Here is a 19,868-nt window from a genome sequence, read left to right on the forward strand (position 1 = left end):
TATTTTCTCCCATTTTGTAGATTGTCTGTTCACTCTATTGTTACCTTAACTGTGTAGAAACCTTTTAATTTAATCAGGTCCTGTTTATGTATTTTTGTGGTTGCTGTGATTGCCTTTGAGGTTTTCTTCATAAACTTCCAAGCTTTTTAAAAATAACATCACAAGATATTTATTTATTTATTTATTTTTATTTTAGTGTATTATGGAGGTACAAGTGTTAAGGTTACATATATTGCCCATGCCCCCCTCCCCCCTTGAGTAAGAGCTTCAAGCATGTCCGTCCCCAAACGTTGCATATCTTACTCATTGTAGTTGTATATATCCATACCTCCTCCCCCCTCCCACCCTCCCAACACCCGGTGAATGTTACTCCTATATGTCCACTTTGGTGTTGATCCATTAATACCAATTTGCTGGTGAGTACATGTGGTGCTTGTTTTTCCATTCTTGAGATACTTAGTAGAATGGGTGCCAGCTCTATCCAGAAATATACAAGAGGTGCTATATCACCATTGTTTCTTAAAGCTGAGTAGTACTCCATGGTATACATATACCACATTTTATTAATCCACTCATGAATTGATGGGCACTTGAGTTGTTTCCACAGCTTTGCAATTGTGAATTGTGCTGCTATAAACATTCAAGTGCAGGTGTCTTTTTCATAAAGTGACTTTTGATCTTTTGGGTAGATGCCCAGTAGTGGAATTGCTGGATCAAATGCTAGATCTACTTGTATCGCTTTGAGGTATCTCCATATTGCTTTCCACAGAGGTTGAACTAGTTTGCAGTCCCACCAGCAGTGTAAGAGTGTTCCTATCTCTCCGTATCTATGCCAGCATTTATTGTTTGGGGACTTTTTGATAAAGACCATTCTCACTGGAGTTAAGTGATATCTCATTGTGGTTTTGATTTGCATTTCCCTGATGATTAAAGATGTTGAACATTTTTTCATATGTTTGTTGGCCATTATTCTGTCTTCTTTTGAGAAGTTTCTGTTCATGTCTTTTTCCCATTTTTTGATAGGGTTGTTTGATTTTTTCTTCCTGATTTTCCTGAGTTCTAAATAGATTGTAGTTATCAGCCCTTTATCAGATGTGTAGCTTGCAAAAAATTTCTCCCATTCTGTGGGTTGTCTGTTTGCTCTCTTGACAGTTTCTTTGGCTGTGTAGAACCTTTTTAATTTGATCAGGTCCCATTTGTTAATTTTTGTTGCTTTTTGATTGCCTTTGGGGTCTTCTTCATAAATTCTTTGCCTAGGCCAATGTCTAGAAGAGTATTTCCAACGTTTTCCTGTAGAATTCTAATAGTTTCACACCTAAGGTTCAAGTCTGTTACCCAGCGTGAGTTGATTTTTGTGAGAGGTGAAAGATGTGGGTCTTGTTTCAGTCTTCTACATGTGGCTATTCAGTTTTCCTAGCACCATTTATTGAATAAGGATTCTTTTCCCCAGTGAATGTTTTTGTCTGCTTTGTTGAAGATTAGTTGGCTATATGAGGATGATTTTATATCTGGGTTCTCTGTTCTGTTCCACTGGTCAATGTCCCTGTTCTTGTGCCAGTACCAAGGAGGTAAAAGACTATGAAACACTGAAGGAAATAGCAGAGGACGTAAACAGATGGAAGAATATACCATGCTCATGGGTCGGCAGAATCAACATTGTTAAAATGTCTATACTACCCAAAGTGACCTACGGAGTCAATGCAATCCCTATCAAAATGCCATCATCATTTTTCACAGATATAGAAAAATAATTCTATGCTTCGTATGGAACCAGAGAAGACCCCGTATAGCAAAATCAATCCTAGGCAATAAAAACAAAATAGGGGGCATCAGTTTACCAGACTTCAAACTATACTACAGGGCTATAGTCACATAATGTTTTTATCCTAACTTTTTGATATTCAATATAATTTTTGAAGTTATTAATCTTTAAAAATATCCTTAATGCAATTGATAATCCCCATCTTTAGGGTTTTCAGAATTTATACATCTGATATTTTAAGGACCATCCATGTGCCAAGCATGCTCTTGGGTGCAAGAGAGAATACAATTAACAGTGGAAGCCCCTGTCCTGATGAATGTTACAGAAGGAAAGCAGGCAGGTAAAACATAACAATAATACAGACAGAATAAGAGTGTCATGTTGAGGTAACTAGAGATTCAGCTAACCAAATCAGGGGTATTAAGAAAGAATTACCCAAGGGACTGGTATCTAAGCTGAACCTTGAAGGATGGGTACCTTTGGGTTAAGCAGGTAGACAGATAAGAATGATGCAAGTGCAGGTAACCATTAATTTAATACATGCATTACACATAGGATAAATGGAAAAGGCTCTGCATTATTTGAAATATATCTCCATCAGGTGTAAATAATTTTCTCAGTTGCAGGTTTGGGGGCAAAATTTCAATATTGCAATGAGCCCCAACATTTTTCAGAGCCTTTTCTAGGTTAAAAATGAGAAAACTGTGGATTTAATGAGGGTAGGGTGTGGTACAGAGGTGATATAGTAGGATATTTCCTGGAATCAAATTCCTGTGGTCAGATCTATCAAATCAGCATGCATACAACTTCAACAAGCAGCCTTCCCATTTATGAATTCTGTCTTACAGCTGTCTGGGATTCCTAGATTTTGAATTTCCATTGTATTCTCCTCTCTCATGTATTTGCATGATATTTTATTTACCCACTCATTTTTCTATTGAGAACATGCCTTTGTATCACTTCTTTTTTAGGGAAATATATACTTTCTCTCCAATGCACTATTGTTTTAATAAAGAAACAGAGTGTTCAGATGTGATGATTTATGAATTCAAATCCCCAACTTTGCATAAGGGTGTGTAATATTCTCTTCCCTCCTTATTCCCTCCAATCTACTGAAATTAGTTCAGACTAGCATCAAATCATCAATGAGCTATAAGGTAATGTTTCGTCTGCTACTGTTTAACATTGCCAAATATGGAGATTTTCAGTGTTTTTACAATTACTTAAGAGAAAATATAACATGATGGAAGAAAATGTTGAGAGTTGTTGGTTTTTTTTAATTCCAAAAGTATGTTGCCACTATTTTTTTAAGTATTGAAAAGAGTATGGGTATGAAGCCCTTCAGAGAAACAATTCACATAATCCGCTTAAAGTCTCAGCCTTATTCGGTTGTCTGGAAGCCAAGTATTTCTTAGCTGGAAACTCTGATGACAGTGCGTGCAAGTTGTAACATGGTTTACTTCCTTTCACTTTAACTCTAGGTGACTTTCCCAGAAAGAACTGGCTTGTGATGCACCTATAGCACCACTCCCTCTTTTTTATACAGAGTGGATTCAGTCATTGCAGTTCTTCAGAACAGCCCTCTGGGGTTGAACGTTTTAGGGGAATTGGAAAGATCTTATTCCTACTTTACTGTAGTCTAAAACTATACCTTGATAATCACTTATGTCATTCTGGAGAAATAGGCAATTTCCTATGTCTATAGATACTGCCTTGAAATGTTATCTGAAGGGCCTTTGGATATGACCATGCTTTGTTGGATTTTTAAGTCTTTGGAAAACTCTCCAAATCTTCTCATTCAGTGTTTTAGGCAATGTATCCTCAAAGTAACTTTGTGTGTCCATATGAAGAAAATATTCTATATAGCCATATCTATATCTATTTATGCATATATAATATTAGCAACCATTTTATAATCTTAGAATGGTTACAAGTGAGTCCAAGCATATTTAATTGTTTTATTGGTTTGAGTTGCATTTTGAGCTCTGATTTCTCCTCCTAATTTAATACAGAAAAATTCCTTAAGCTGTGTCAAATTAATTCCAGAACAAGTAGCTAGAGATTTTTTTTAATGTCAAGCTGGTTGTGTTAAAAAATGAATAAAGCTAATTGAGACTCCACATGAACAGTTAAAATTAATTTTATTTGCAGCAGGAAATCTAAATGCATAACACACATTGTTCTCCAGACCATAAATATTTTCAAAGTTCTTTTAGCAATTTAGACGAAAGGCACTGGCTTCAAGAAAAGCTAACCATCTTAATTAGCTTATCAAATAATATTTGCCATCATAGTATTTCCCATGTAACCTGTGCTGTCACTACTAAGTAAGGGACAAAGGAAGCTAGCACATGGTTCAATAGAGACTTAGCAAATACTAAATTTAAATGCTTTGTATTTGACTGGAAAGGTTTTATTTCATCTATTATATTTCTGCCCTATGATAATCCAGATAACTTATTTAGGTGAACATTATGGAAACCACAGAGTGGTCGACATAGTACCCAGAAGAAACCATGGATGGCCATCATGTTAAGAAGAAAAGCTACCGTATTAATAGAATATTATTTGCATACAAATCTTGTGGCAGCCAGGCACAATGATACATAGTCAAATGTGAAATTATCATACATTTCCTGAAATTTCACCTCTTCCATGAAATCTTCTATATTAATTAATTAGAAGAGATGACAGTTTCCCAAGCTAAATAAGCACAGTGATTTCCTCTCAATTCACTTTTTCCTCTCAGCTTATGTATTATGACACACTTCCTTCATACAGTGCCACTTTCTGGCACAGTGTTAGGCATTAAATGCATAGAGACAAATGGCTGCCTGAGTAATTTTTTCAGCCTCCAAGGCAATACATGTGTAAGAAAAAGAACATGTTGGTTTATCTTCTATTTTGACTCAAACTTGCTTTGCCCTGTGCTCATTCATATTTTGATAATGATAAAGATGATGGTGAGGAAGATGGTAAAAATATATGTGCAAAAGGATGATGATAAAGGCACACAATCCAATTCCTTTTTGCTGAAAACTAGAAGGTAGGGGCAGAGCAAGCAAGTGTTTTTAAATGAAGTTGTGTAGGGCTTTTTTTTACTTGCCCACTGAGGATTTCTACCTCTAAGCAGCTGTATAATAGAATTGGGTAGTCATTTCTTTAGATTCCATGTATTAGCTATGTGACTTCGATCAAGTTATTTAAGTTTTATGAGACTCAAGGTGCTCATGATAAATAATAACACACTTATGGCATTGATATGAAGCTAAGAACCATAAGTCAGATAAATAAAATAACGTTTATAACATTCTTCATAATGGGTCTGGCACATGATTATCCCCCAGGAAAGGATACCTATTGTTTAGAGGAATTAAGAAATCTAGGGCTGGGCATGATGGCTTATGCCTGTAATCCCAGAACTTTGGAAGGCTGAAGCAGGAAGATTGCTTGAGGCCAGGAGAGTTCAAGACCAGCCAGGGCAACATAGCAAGACCCCCTCTCTACAAAAAATTTAAAAATTAGCTGGAAGTAGTGGTATGTGCTTGTAATTCCAGCTACTCAGGAGGCTAAGACAGGAGGATCACTTGAGACTAGGAGTTCAAGGCTGCAGTGAGCTGTGATTGCACCACTGCACTCTACCTTGGGCTACCAAAATATGTATGTAATGCCATAGAAGACTACATAGGATTCCATATGATTCAGAGTTAGGTTCTAACAATATCTACACTCAAGTTTGTGTTTAGTTTGTGCCAAACAATGTATTATTATAAGCGTTATTTCACTCTTTACACTAGCACCCTACTGTGTATTTATTAAGTGGATCATACAGATAATGAAGAGTCAGCCAAAGTGCAAATGTTAGGCCCTGTGTCTCTATCCTCTGCTAACTTACCCTCAAAGAGCTTTCACATCAGACTAAAATCTAAAATCCTTAGATTTCTTTTCCTCAACAATAATTTGGAATTATTCTTCTAACATTGTCTTGCTCTTCAAAATCCTACCACTAATTTGTGATTGGTAAACACAAAACTTCCACTTTGAATTCCCACAGGTACACTTTTCAAACATTATAATTAAGGAAATATTTGTAGATTTTTTTTAAGTGGGGGCTTTTTTGAAGTAAAGGAACTGTTTGCTTTAATTCTAGGGAAAATTACCTTAGAATTATGCCTGGCACGTAATAGGTATTCAATAAATATTTGTTACAGCTATTTCTCAGCATTCTCAGCAGTATGCTATCTTCTGTTCTTTTCTACATATTCTCCCTAACTCATCCACCCTCATGACTTCCATACTAATTTCATAAACTTTTTGAACCTCATTTTTTTCTCCCATAAAATAGGGAAAATAATGTCCTCCATAATTTTCTGGAGATGATTGAGATGATAAAACATTTGGTATACTCAGAAAAATGAATGCCTAACGCATAGTTGTCAGCTAATATTTGAAACTATTATTATTGTTATGCACCAATTATGACTTTCCAACTTTGAAATCTCTATTGCCAGCTCACAATACTTTCTGTCTACAAATATATGTGTCTAACTCCAATGAGACCTCTCTACTTGGATTTTCAACAGTCATCTCAAACATAGCATGTGCAGAATGGACCTCAACATTTTCACATGACCACTCCCTGTCCCATCACTGTACTTTCTACTTCTGCTGAATTCCATGTTTGTCCAAGTCAGAAATCTGGGAATCATTCTAGACATTCCTCTCCTTCCCTTCTGTGTCCAACGAGTCACAAGGTCCTGTACCTTCTATTCACTCTTGAATCAATCTATCCTTCCATCACCACCATGCAGTGCTTTCTCTCATGACTATTGTAAGAAGCCACCTATGTGATAATTGAACCTCTAGCTTCAGTCCCCTCCAATTCATCCTCTAGACTGCTTCCAAAGTGAGGTTGTTGAGATGCAAAATGGAGCATGTCATTCCCCTACTTCAGGCCAAAGTCCCAGTTCCCTACTGTGGACCATAACATCCTGGATTAGCCCTTCAGCCTCATCTCTGTCCTCTGAGTTCCAGCCACGTCATATTTCATGTGCCTCCTCAATGCTCTGTGCTCCCAAGTCTCCAAATCTTTGCACATGCTCGCTCTCTCACTCTCTTTCTCTCTCTCTCTCATTTTTGCCACTTCCACACATATATTCTTCAAAATCCAACTCATATGTTACTTCTCTAGTAAATCTTTCCATACCAACCACAAGCCACCAAAACTGCTATCTCCCTTCACTCCAAGCTGGGCAGGTCCTTTCCTAACTGCTCACCTAGTCTCTCTACTGATGGGGAGCGATAACCTTCCCATTCTAAATCTGTCTTTTTTTGACTGTCTGCTTTCTAAGTGTTGAGTACCTTAAGAGCAGGGACCATTTTTTCCTCATATCAGTACCCAGGATATTATCAAAGACATAATCTGTGCTTCATAAATGATTATTACAATGTACGATTATTACATAAATTCATAGTTGCTGTCTTAAGTTTTATGTTCTTAATTTTCTTTTAATCTTGTGGAAGGAATACAGTATTTGAAATTTGAAGACCTGTGTTTAAGTCCCAACTCTGCTAGTTAGAGACATTAAACAAGTTAGTTAACCACCTTAAACTTGTTTCATCATTGTGAGGATCAGATATGATCATAGATGTAAACCTGGTAAATAGCAAAGGACTTTTAAATTATAACAAATGTTACATAAGATAAAGAGATGAAATATAACATAGCTTGAAACAAACATCCTTAAAATCAAACTTTAATAATTGAAGCTGTGCATTCTATGGGTGTCTTTCTTGAGAAACATGCAACGCAAACACCTGTGTCCAAACATAGATTCTACTATAAATTCTTATTGGTTGTATGTGTTGTATATGTTGCTTAAAAGCCTTGGACTTTAATTTTCCCACCTACAAAATTGGAATGATAATAGAATTTCCTCAAAGGATGGTTGTGAAGACTAGGTACTTTAAGACCTGTGAACACAGCACCTGGAACATCGTAAGTCCTCCAAAAGTGTTTTTATCATTAAAAGCCCTTCTTTCTCAAATGAACTCAAAAATAACTATTCTGTTAAAAAGTTTTAAGTTGTAAGAAACCAATGATCAAATGTTGCCATGACTAGAGTCACTGAATGAGAAGAAGATTGAAGTTTGAATGAATACAATATTCAAGATTCAGAAAATAAGAAGATTGCAGTAACTGTTAGAAGGATAAATGGCTAAAGTGTACTTACACTAACCCATAGGTATTATTAATCAATAGCTATACTTTTATTAATTTTCCCTGTGTTTTTTCAAAGAACTTGACAATTTGCTGTTATAATCTGACTAGTCCCCTGCCTAAGTTTATCTTAAATTCTGCCATATTATAAATCTTTCTAAACATGCTATTCTTACTTTATCATTTGCTTTAAAAATTTTTGGTTGTTTTTCACAATGTTTTGATTTGACATTCAAGGGCATAAATCTTGGATCATGTCTTCCTTCTATATTTTATCACTCCTAATATGAATCTACTGCTCCTAACATAACCCCATCAACATGCTCTAAGAATTCTTGCCTCCTAATCATTATTCATGCCATCTCTCCCCACTAAATCTCTTCAGAATTCCTTCTTCTTTCTTCCTACTTTTCCAAATTCTGTATATCCTTCTCTGACCTCAAAAACCATTGGTAAGTTCCTCCTCTACCAAATTTCTCTATTGATAACGATGATGATGACAACAATAATCATGATGATGACAGTAACTAACATTGATTGAGTGCTTGCTATGTCCCAGGTACCAAGTCAAAAGGTTTATACATACTATCTTATTTAAATCTTATAACCAGCCAGGCATAGTGCCTCATGCCTACAATCCCAGTACTTTGGGAGGCCAAGGCAGGAGGACTGCTTTGAGTCCGGGAGTTGGAAGCTGCAATGAGCTATGATCACACCACTGTACTCCAGGCTGGGTGACAGAGTGAGATCATGTCTCTAAAAATAAATAAATAAGCAAACAAATAAATAATATAACTATAGTGTAAGCACTATTATTTTCATCTGAATGAAGTATAGAGGCTCAGTAACTTTCAAAGGTTGCATATATAGCAGTGAACATTAGAGCCTGGAGTTGAAGGAGTACTTATTGACCTTCAAAGTCCATGCTCTTAACTGCTAGGCTGTGTTTCCCCTATTGTTCATATAGATTGTCACTGTGCATTTGATGGTGCCAGTTTCTGCTGTGTGCCATTAGTGTATGTTTGCTCTCCCATTGAGGTAGTTATTCTCTCCTGACCTCCCCAAATCTATGCTCTGCTTTGCTCTGGGCCTTAGGAGGCCAACCTTTTGGGCTGCATTACCTACTTCCTTGCCCTCTAGCTTCCAGATGGGTTAGGCCAATGGAAGGGACCAGCAAAGATCATATGGTTGGGAAGAGAGAGGTGGAATAACCCTCCCACTCCATCACTACTTCTTCCCTGCCTCAACAACCATACCTCCTACTGGGAGACCTTCTCCCAGAGTTCCAGGGTCCCCGCTTTCTGATAACGCTGCTCCCCTTGTTCATTCAGGCCCAGTGGTAGTAAGAGCATCCTGCTGTTCCTTATTGTTTCACCGTTCCTTATAGATTTCTCTAATCTTGATCATGCCACTATAAACAATCCCTTCTTTAAACTAGTTTCATTTAAAATATTTTTAATATGCTATCTGATTCCTTACTGGAATCCTGATAGATCCACTACCAACTCAAATTTTGAAGGAGAATCTTAAACATAGGAGGTGTTCAACTCCTGTTCAAATATTGATCATACCTCTTAGTAGTAAAGTCTTATGCATATATGTATACATGTAATGTAATAAACTCACAAATATGCATCTATAAAGATGAATATCATTCTTCTGAATTTCTCTTATGAATCATTATCAGTTATGCCCAGAAATCTTAATCTCTTCTAAGCATCAAGTTATCATAAAGAAGGAATGTGTAGAAAACTTGGAAAGTTTTAATTTGGCATCTTACAAGGATTTCCAGAAAATTGCCTTCTATTACTTACTTAATGTTGTTTTTTTTTTTTTTTTTTGAAACATGTATCATTGCTTCATTGGTTTTTATTGCTGAATAATACTGCATTGTGTAGACATACCACATTTTATTTATCCATTCATGGGTTGATGGACTTTAGATATTATCCACTTTTTGGCTATTATGAATAATTCTGTTATGAATATTATGTACAAGTTTCATGTAAATATATGTTTTCAGTGTTCTTGGTATATACTTAGGAGCAGAATTGCTGAGTCATATGTTTACTTTGTTTAGTGAAGAACTACCAACCTGTATTCTAAAGTGGCTGTACCATTTTATAATCCTACCAGCAACGTACAAGGGTACCTATTTTTACACATCCTCAATAACATTTATTATTTTTAATCATAGCCATCTTATTGAGTATGAAATGGTATCTCATTGTGCTTTCCTGGGCTTAGTAGCATATTTGTGTATTTTCTTTTTAGAAATATCTGCAGGAATCCTTTGTACATTTTTCAATTGGGTTATTTGTTGACTAGTAAGAATTTTTTAATGTGTATTTTGGATACAAATCCCTCATCAGATATATGGTTTGCAAATGTTTTCTCCCATTCTGTGGATTGTTTTTTTACCTTCTTAACAGTACCCTTTAAAGCATACACATTTTTAATTTTGAAGAAGTCTAATTTATCATTTTTTCTTTTGTTTGAGCTTTTGGTCTTATATCTAAGAAATTATTTAATCCAAGTCATAAAGATTTATGCTATGTTTTTGCCTAATTTTGCAGTTTTAGCTCTTATATTTAGGTTTTTGATCCATTTTGAGAGTTCATTTTTAACATGGTATGAGATAGGGGTACAATTTCATTCTTATGTATGTGAACGTCCAGTTGTTTCAGCAATATTTACTGAAAAGTCTATTGTTTTACATCAATTGTCTTGGTACTCTTGCCAGAAATCAATTGAGCATAAATATATGAGTTTATTTCTTGGCTCAATTCTATTCCATTGATCTATATGTCTATCTATATGCAAGTACCATACAGTTTGATTACTATAGCCTTGCAGCAAGTTTTAAATTGGGAAGTATGAATCTTCCAAATTTGTACTTCTTTTATTAGGTTATTTTGGCTATTCTGGGTCCTTTGAATTTTAGGATCAGTTTGGTAATTTCTGCAAAAAGAAAAAGGTAGCTGGGATTTTGATGGGGATTGCATTGAATCTGTAGATCAGTTTATGGAGAATTACCCATTTAATATTAAATCCTCCAATCTATAAATACAGAATGTCTTTCCATTTATTTGGTCCTTTAGTTATTTCAATGATGTACTGGATTTTTCAGTGGTCAAATCTTGTTTCTTTTGTTAAATTTACTTCTAAGTACTTTATTCATTTTTTTAAATTTATTTATTTATTTTTTCCCAAATTCTGTGGGTACAAATATTGTTAGAGTTACATATCTTGCCCCTGCCCCCCTCCCCACCCCACTCTGCCACAGCTTCAACCGTGTCCAGTCTTCAAGTGGTGCGCCCAGCACCCACCATGAAAGTGCGTATCCTTCTCCCTAATGTTATGGGATGCTTTTTGTGTAAATGAAACATGGAGTTTTAGATGTACACTAGTCTGTCACAGAACAAGGCAGCATTTGCCACAGATCTCCCAAGCATCAATGGTGTGTGTAGATTCTGAGACTGTGTGTCTGTTGTCAGGGGTGCTTTCCCTTGGTCTACAAACCACCGTTCTCTGGAAGCCTGTTCTTCCTGTCAGACATGACTTCATGCTTCATAATGATTTAAAGACCCTTTCCTCTTCCAACCTCAGTTCCAGAGACATTTATGAGCAGCCTGCTCAAACAAAACCCAATTTTTTTCCATCAAAAGATAACCTGAATTTGGAAAAGTCAACAATGGAGGTAAATGAATACAATGTTTATCTTTGGAATTAAGGAAGGATTTCCAGTTGGCTGATTTTCTATTATAAAAAGCATTCTGATTGCCTTCTTGTTTCTAGACAGGGCTATTAGCATACAAAGAAGGCAATCTATGAAAAGAGCTATCAGATCTGAAGATAATATTTCTCAACCCAGGTTGTACAACAGAAATCAATCAGCAACAGAGGTTTAAAAGAATATACATGGCCTGATATCACTTGCTAAAACTGTGAATCAATGTGTCTAGGGTGGAGCCTTGTTGAGTCTTTATTTTTAAACTTTTCAAGTAATTCAGACACAGCCTAAGTTAAGATTTACAATTCTAGAACATATCCTTACACTGACCAAAGTCTTGAGAACAAATGTGCACTAATTTAGCTGACCTTTCTTTCCTTCTCCTCCACACCTTTTTATCCATCCTTTCTTTCATCGCTCCAATATTTACTGAACACTTACCATGTGCCAGAAACACAGGTGGCATATCCCTGACAACAGTTATGTATCTAAGTCTGATAGTCAACAGCTTCTCTTTCCAAAAGGGAAATTATTTGGAAGGGCAAATTAAGGTTAGAAGATTGCTTGGTAAACAATAAGTCATTGGTACGTTTAACAAGCATTTGTTCAGTCTTTACTTTGTGCTCATCAGAATAAGTGTCATTGAGTGATCTTAAGAGAGATTTTTACCTCACTGCAGTTGCTAGGTGTGTCTCTCTTTACTATTAAAAGATATTCTCTACCTGCCAACTCCATCAATGCATTGTGTTAGCAAGTCAGTGCAACCTTTTCTAGCATAGTACTGGAGAAATGTGGGCATTCTTCTGTATCTCTTTTGCTAGACTGTCAAGACTTTTATCCTTTTGTTTATATTTATTATACCATATCCCTATATTTTTCAAAAATAATTTCATAACTTATTATCTTTCCTAAGTTTGCAAGTCTTACTGTAATTACTTATATAGGAAAGTAACTTAATCATTAAACCATTTGCAAATCATATTCATGGGTGGGCACATCTAAGAAAGTTTCTTGCACCAACACATTCTTACCGTGTTTCCCCGAAAATAAGACAGGGTCTTATATTTATTTTTCCTCAAGAAGACACCCCTAGGGCTTATTTTCAGGGGATGTGTTATTTTTTTTAGTACAACAATCTACATTTATTCAAGCATATCATATCTACTCTGTTCTCTCCTTTCTGCTGCAACTGCCTTAGTCTAGGGCAGGAGCGGGAAACGTTTTCATGTTGGAAGGTCACATTAATTTAGCTGTAATCAAATAAGACCACATTCAAGAAATTTCAATCAAATATACTTAAAAATATACATTATTTTGTAAAAATCTAACCACTATGTACTTAATAATTTCAAAAAATGAAAGTTATTTGTTAATTTTAAAGTTAACTAATTTTTTAATGACTTTGAACACAAAGTCAAATGCAGCATGGAGGTCTGCAGTTGCAGTTGATCCTTTAGATGGATATCAGTCATTTGTGATCTTAAGAGCATCTTGATTTGGGTTACATAGGAGAATGTAGATTTGCAGCAATAAGTAGTTGAAAAGCACGAAAGCATTTTTCGGGAATGTTGTTGAAAGTATGGGTATTCCACTGCATTTTCCATATTTCAAATTGGATCTTTCTTAGTATCAAACAATTACTTTAAAGTATCATCTACTGAGAGCTCAATCAATTCCATCTATAGTTCTTTACATGCCTTGGGGATATCAGCTAGGTGAGGCTGAAATGCTAATTTGAGTGTGACATCATGATTCTCAAAGTCAGTGAACTTTTCATTGTATTCTCCAATTAATAGGTCTATAACAACTGTGTTTTCTTCAAATGATTTGCATATATCATCCTGTTCCTCAATGACCTTTGCTAATGGGGGAAAATGTTCTTCTGAAATTTCCTTTTGAAGAACTGTTTTGAAAACAGATTTTACCTTGCAATGAAATATTCAAGTCATTTTGATTTGACATGATATCATACAGAAATGCTGCATTACTACAGAAATCTTCTTTCAGTAATTCATGTTGCTGAATCGTTCTTAATAAAATTTAACAATGTGTTCTCACAGAGATAAAATTTTGTCTAACATCTGTCCCTGTGACAGTCAATGCACTTCAGAATGGTATAGAAAATCCACACCGAATACCTCATTGTTCAATTTTAGCGTGTTACTAGCATGTATGAAACTGATGATGCTGTATTGCATGAATATAGTTAACAATACTTATAACTTGTTGCAAGGTGTCACTTAAAGTAGTAGTTTTAGCACAGAGATTTTGTTCATGCAAGATATAATGAAAAGAAATAAGAGCATCTGGATCTGTTAATACTATTTTTTATCTGTGCAATAAATCCTTCATGTTTTCCTGTCATGGAAGGTGCACCTTCTATACATACATTCACTAAATTTACCAAATTCAGTCCAACTTCATGACATTTACCTTGAAAGTTGTTATAGATATCTATTACCCATGTTCTGTTTGCAAGAGTGCCCAAAGCAAGTAGCTCTTTGTAGCAAAGAAAATCGTCTGTTATGACCCAAATGAAGTATAAAACCTTCACCAAGTCAGTAGTATCAGTTGACTCATCCAAAGTGATTGAATCATGTATATTTTTCTTTTGAAGTATTGCATGAAGTTGTTCTGTTAAATTGAAGTCTAATTCAATTATGGTTCTTGAAAGAGGCAGTTGTTTGTACTTTGAAACATTATTGTTGTCTAACTATCCTGCAACTTCAATAATGTATTCTTTCATAATTTCTACATCACTGAGTGGCTTCCCTTTTTTCTCAGAGTATATAAGCTACTTTATAAGTTGCTTCAGTGGTATTATTTCCAGGTCTTATTGCTGCTTGAAAGAATTGTCTTTGCTTTTGCTTTTCATTTTGCTTTGCTTTTGTTTAATTTCTGCACTACAACCTTTCATGCCTCTCCCTCTAATTTAAAATATTTGTGGTCCTCATGAGTGCTATAATGCTGACGAGCATTGAATTTCTTTAATGTTGATATTGCAGTATCACAAAACAAATTATCTTTTTTTTATTTCAGCATATTATGGGGGCACAAATTTTAAGGTTTCAAATAATGCCCTTGCTCCCCTCCCCCCACAAGTCTGAGCTTCAAGTGTGACCATTCTCCAGATGGTGCACATCTCATTCATCATTATGTATGTATATACCTGCTCCCCTACCCCCAACCCACCCAATACCCAATTAATATAGTTCCTATGTGTCCACTTAGGTGCTACTCAATTAATACCAGTTTGCTGGTGAGTATATGTGATGCTTGTTTTTCCATTCTTGGGATACTTCACTTAGTAGTATGGGTTCCAGCTCTATCCAGGAAAATACAAGGTGTGCTATATCACCATTGTTTCTTAGAACTGAATAATACTCCATGGTATACATATACCACATTTTATTAATCTACTCATGAATTGATGCAGAAACAAGATAATATTGCAATTCCCAATCCTCATTAAAATATTTTTTTTCTTCCTTCAGTGTTCTCTTGATCTTCTTTGACATGATGGGCTGTTAAAGCAGACAGAATTAAGAAAGATTGTTGAGCTGTGCAACTATTCACAAATTCCACTTCAAACAGAAACACAGCGTACGATTGTCAAAGCTGATAACAGACTGTCGTACTTGACCCCCATAAACTCTTGCCAACCAGCCTCATGCAGTAGTGGTACCAGTCAGGTGAGAGAAGTTAGAACTAAATCATGAGTGTAACAGCCATCAATTTAGCCCTATGGCTTACTAATATTCTAATTGTGCCAGTCAATCTGGGAGGATTATTTTGTTGAAACTTATTTTATTCTTTGGTATTTTAAATACATTAATTTTCAAAATAAAATGTGAACAAAAATGTATTAATAAAAATAAAAGGATTATTTTTATTAATAAAAATAAAAAGAATAAAAATTTATTCTGTAAAATTTGGATTCAGTCAAAACACTATACATAAGGACCTAGAAGGTCATATGTGGCTTTAAGACTGCAGGTTCCCCACCCCAGTCTAGAGTCTCATTAACTCTTATGGTAGTATTGCAATTGGTTTCTCTTTTTCCCCCCTTCAATTCAGGGCCAACAAAGCCACAAAAATAGTATTTCTAGAATAGAAGTTTGATCATGTTTTGCCTTTGTTCAAAATCTTCGCTGGTTATCATTACTTACAGGTAAAGGGTAGGGAATGAAAGTAACAAAACACACAAAGGTATAAAAGCTTGAAGCCACATGGAATGTATGGGAGAACCATATGTATTTTGAGGGTGTCCAGTCCTTTAGTGTGAAGTAGAGGATGGAGACGGTAGGCAAGGGCTGGAGCATCACAGCAGGCCAAGTATCTGTTCCTTCTTACTGTACTGGGTTGCATTGCCCTGCTCCCTTAACTGCCAGCTCAGAAGTGACTTCTGGAAAGGATTCTCTAACACCTCCAGACAGGAGTTAATCACTCCTTCCTCAGTGCTAACACTTTGTTTCATACTGTTGCTATTGTCATCCTAATCACACGCTATATTACTTGTTCGCATGTGTCCCACTTTTAGACTATGAGCTGCTTTGGGATGTGGACTGTTCATTCCTATATCCCCATATAACAAACTGCCCAGCACACAGGACGCCTCCAATAACTGGTTTCTTTTCCTCTACTTTCTTCTTTTTCATTTCATAAGAATGCAGGCAAGAGATAATGAAATCTTAACTTAAAGTGATGGTAGGAATGTAGAGATAGAAATAAATTTTTAGAACTACTTAAGAAATTGAGTAGACTTAGTCATTAACTGAAAAAGAGGAAGGAACGATGTTGAAGCTCCTTTAAGAAGGAGCTCATCTTTCTTGTCTTCAGTTATGTCAGTTTAGAACGTTATTTGTTTTGTCCACTTATTCTTTATATAATAACTTGTGATGAATCTAATATTAAGTTTTCAAAGAATCAGATCAAATTAATTAATTTAATTATACATTTAATTATAAATATTTTTGACACATTGTCAGTGGTTTAGTATTATTTTTAGAGATAGTTTTTTTAAAAAAATAGTGGCATTTAGGATAGAATTTAATAGAGTACAGATGAAATTTCAAAACAACAAAATTACAAGTTAGAAAGAGAATTCTACTAAAATATTAGTATAATTTAGACACATTATAATAAAAGTCACCAGAGATAACAATTGAACATACTGAAGAGAATACAGGTGAGGACAGGTGTGCTCTTTGGATAGGGAAAAAAAAACTTGCTCTGTGCAATCCCAGAAGTTAAACTAGATATAAAGCACATGAATCAAGCATCAGGCTCCTTTGTAGCAAAAAGAGCCTTTGGTCTAGAGAAGAACATGTACCCTCCTAAGGGATTAGATGCCCTGCCCCAGGAGGGTTGGTGAGGAGAAAAGTCCCTTGTGAGGCAGAGGCCATGGAGCCAGGAACGGGTTTCACCTGCAGGAAAAGGCTGGGGTTAACAGCATGCACCACACCTCCTTAGTTTGATTCTGTGAGATTCTGACCTAGTAGTCCTGAGTTCTTCCTTAAGCTATACTTCTTGACTAGAGAATGTGAGAGAGATGAAATATATGAACTAAAATGATACACTTGTACCTAATCTCTCCTCCTCAGGCAGAGTACAACTATTGAATCTATACCAAAAAGAAAACTCTTTTTCCTCCCCTCATATCCTTCTGCTGCTGAGAATAATTTTAGAAATTCTTATGGTGATCAGCCCTCAACCAATGGGCCAGGCATGACTGCAGGACTGCTAGCTCCAATGACTCAGCAAAATGGACAATGACGTCACACATATTAGGTCATGATTCGGCACCTCCATGTCAGCATCTGTCATTCGTTACACATTTGTGAGCCTTTCAACACCTACCTACCATAGCTGCAGGTTTGTGGTGCTAAGACACCCCCCTTTCCACTACACAATCTGTTGTCCTTTTTATCCATCCCAAATGACTGCCCTGAAATGGAGGATGCAGCGATGATCAGGGCATTGTGGGGACTGTCCCAGTGTCTCAACTCTTTCCCCAAGCCCACCCCAAATGCCCTCATCTCTCTGACATCTAGGTGCCAAGAATTTTGCACATAAACAGAAAAGAGAAACATTCTTTAGTTCTGGCCTCTCTCTCCTCTAACATCCCCTCACCAAACTTGTAGAATTACTTAAAAGGTTTACTGAAGCCAGGTGTCTGGACCAGGCAAAGAAATAGAAAGTCATTGGAGCATCTGTACAGGGGAATGACATGGTATGATTCATATTTTAATGAGATCATTCTGGATAATGCATGAGGAGCAAAAAGTGGGAGAAGAGCAAGTGAGGCTAATGGGAAACCAATGAGGAAACTCCTTGCTGACCTCGTAAGCAACACTGGCATTTGGGCAAGGGTGGCAGCTATAGAGGTGCTAAAGGGGGGCATGATTTAAAAGTAATGTTCATGGGACTTAATGCCAGATTTGGATGTGGAATGACATAGAAGATCTCAGGAGTATCTAACATTTTGGGCTGGATGAGATAGGGATAATTGAGCAGGAGAAGAGTAGCAAAGCATTGAAGTAGTCATGTGAGGAATTCAAGTTTGGTTTTGTACACATTGAATTTGATATCTCTGTTAGTGGAAATGTTAAATAGGAAATTGGTTACTCATGAGTCTGGAGCTCTGAGGGGCTTTAGATAAAATCTGAGTAAGCAGCATATGGGTGGTTTTTAAAGCAGGGAAACAGAATGAGGTTACCTAATACGTGAATGTAGGCAGAGAGGCAAAGGGTTCTCAGGACTGAACCCTGGGTGCTCTGACATTTAGACACTTAGAAACTGAGAAAGAGAGTCTAGTGAGGGTAGAAGAAGACATGAAAACTGAGATATCAGAAAAAGAATTGAAGAAAATATTTTTTACAAAAGGGTTTGTGATCAACTGCTTCAAATGCTAAGAAGTCATTATGATGAAGGTTAAAAATGGCCCACTGCACTTGATGAAAATTGTTCGTAGGAATGAAAACCTGATTAGAGTGGGTTGATTGTGAGATAGTTACTAGAGACAGCGCTTTGGGGGAGTTTTATTATAAAGAGAAGAAAAGTAATGGAGTGGTAACTAAATGGAGACATGGATACCAGGAGCATTTCTGATAAGATGACAGATATTAAACTATGTTTAAATGCTGATGGGCATGATCTAATGAAGGAGACATAGATAATGTAAGAAAGAAGTGGGTGAAAAATTGTAGGAAGAAGTCCCTGGGTAGGACAAGGAGAATGGGATCTAGAACACAAGGGATGGAATGTTGGCCTTAGGAAGAAGCCCAGATGGTTCATCCATCCCTCACTCTATTCAGATCTCTGCTCAGATCTAATCACTGTTGTCCCCTCTGAACACCCTCCCTGAAATTGTACCCTACTCCTGACCATAAGCTATACTTTCAACCTCCTTTGTTTTGCTTCATAACATTTTTCATGTCTGATATTACAGTAAACATGCATTTGTTTATTGATTTATTATGTCTTTTACTCAAGAATGTAATCACCAAAAGAGAGGGAATTTTGTTAACTTATTATCCCCAGAATAACATTGCCTCATAGACAGAACCCACTTAATAAATATTTTTTATGCATTAAATGAGTGAAATAGGAGGAAACTAGAAAAATGCATATCCAAATACAGGTAGGTTGGTACATTTGGTGGAGGGAAGAGCAGTTATTTCTCTTCTCGTTTCTTCTATTTTCTCGGTGTAACAAAAGACAGAGTCACCAACTAGGAAGGGAAAAGAAAGTATGAAATATTTGCCTCAGAGAGTAGAAGAAGTAGTACACTACAAAATGAAGTTGAATTACCAGGAAATGTAAAGAGACTATGTAAGATCTATGGTTAAAATTGTAACGTGAGACCAGTTAGTACATTTGTGAGTTTTCTTTCACCTAAAATCTGCCACTTAGGTGCAGGCACAGAGAAAGTGGCGAGCTGGGTTTGTCAGTGTTGGGGTTTTTGCTGCATGAGTATAATGGTGGAAGAGAGGGGACAGGGTAATGTTAATGTATTAGGGCTATCTTAATAAATCAGCATAGACCTGGTAATTTAAAACAATAGAATTTTATTCCCTCACAGTTCAAGAGGCCAGAAGCCTGAAATCAGGGTGTCAGCAGGATTGGCTTCCTCTGGGGACTCTGAGGAAGAA

Source organism: Microcebus murinus, chromosome 5 (assembly GCF_040939455.1).
Source record: "Microcebus murinus isolate Inina chromosome 5, M.murinus_Inina_mat1.0, whole genome shotgun sequence".
In the NCBI taxonomy this organism is placed as follows: Eukaryota; Metazoa; Chordata; class Mammalia; order Primates; family Cheirogaleidae; genus Microcebus; species Microcebus murinus.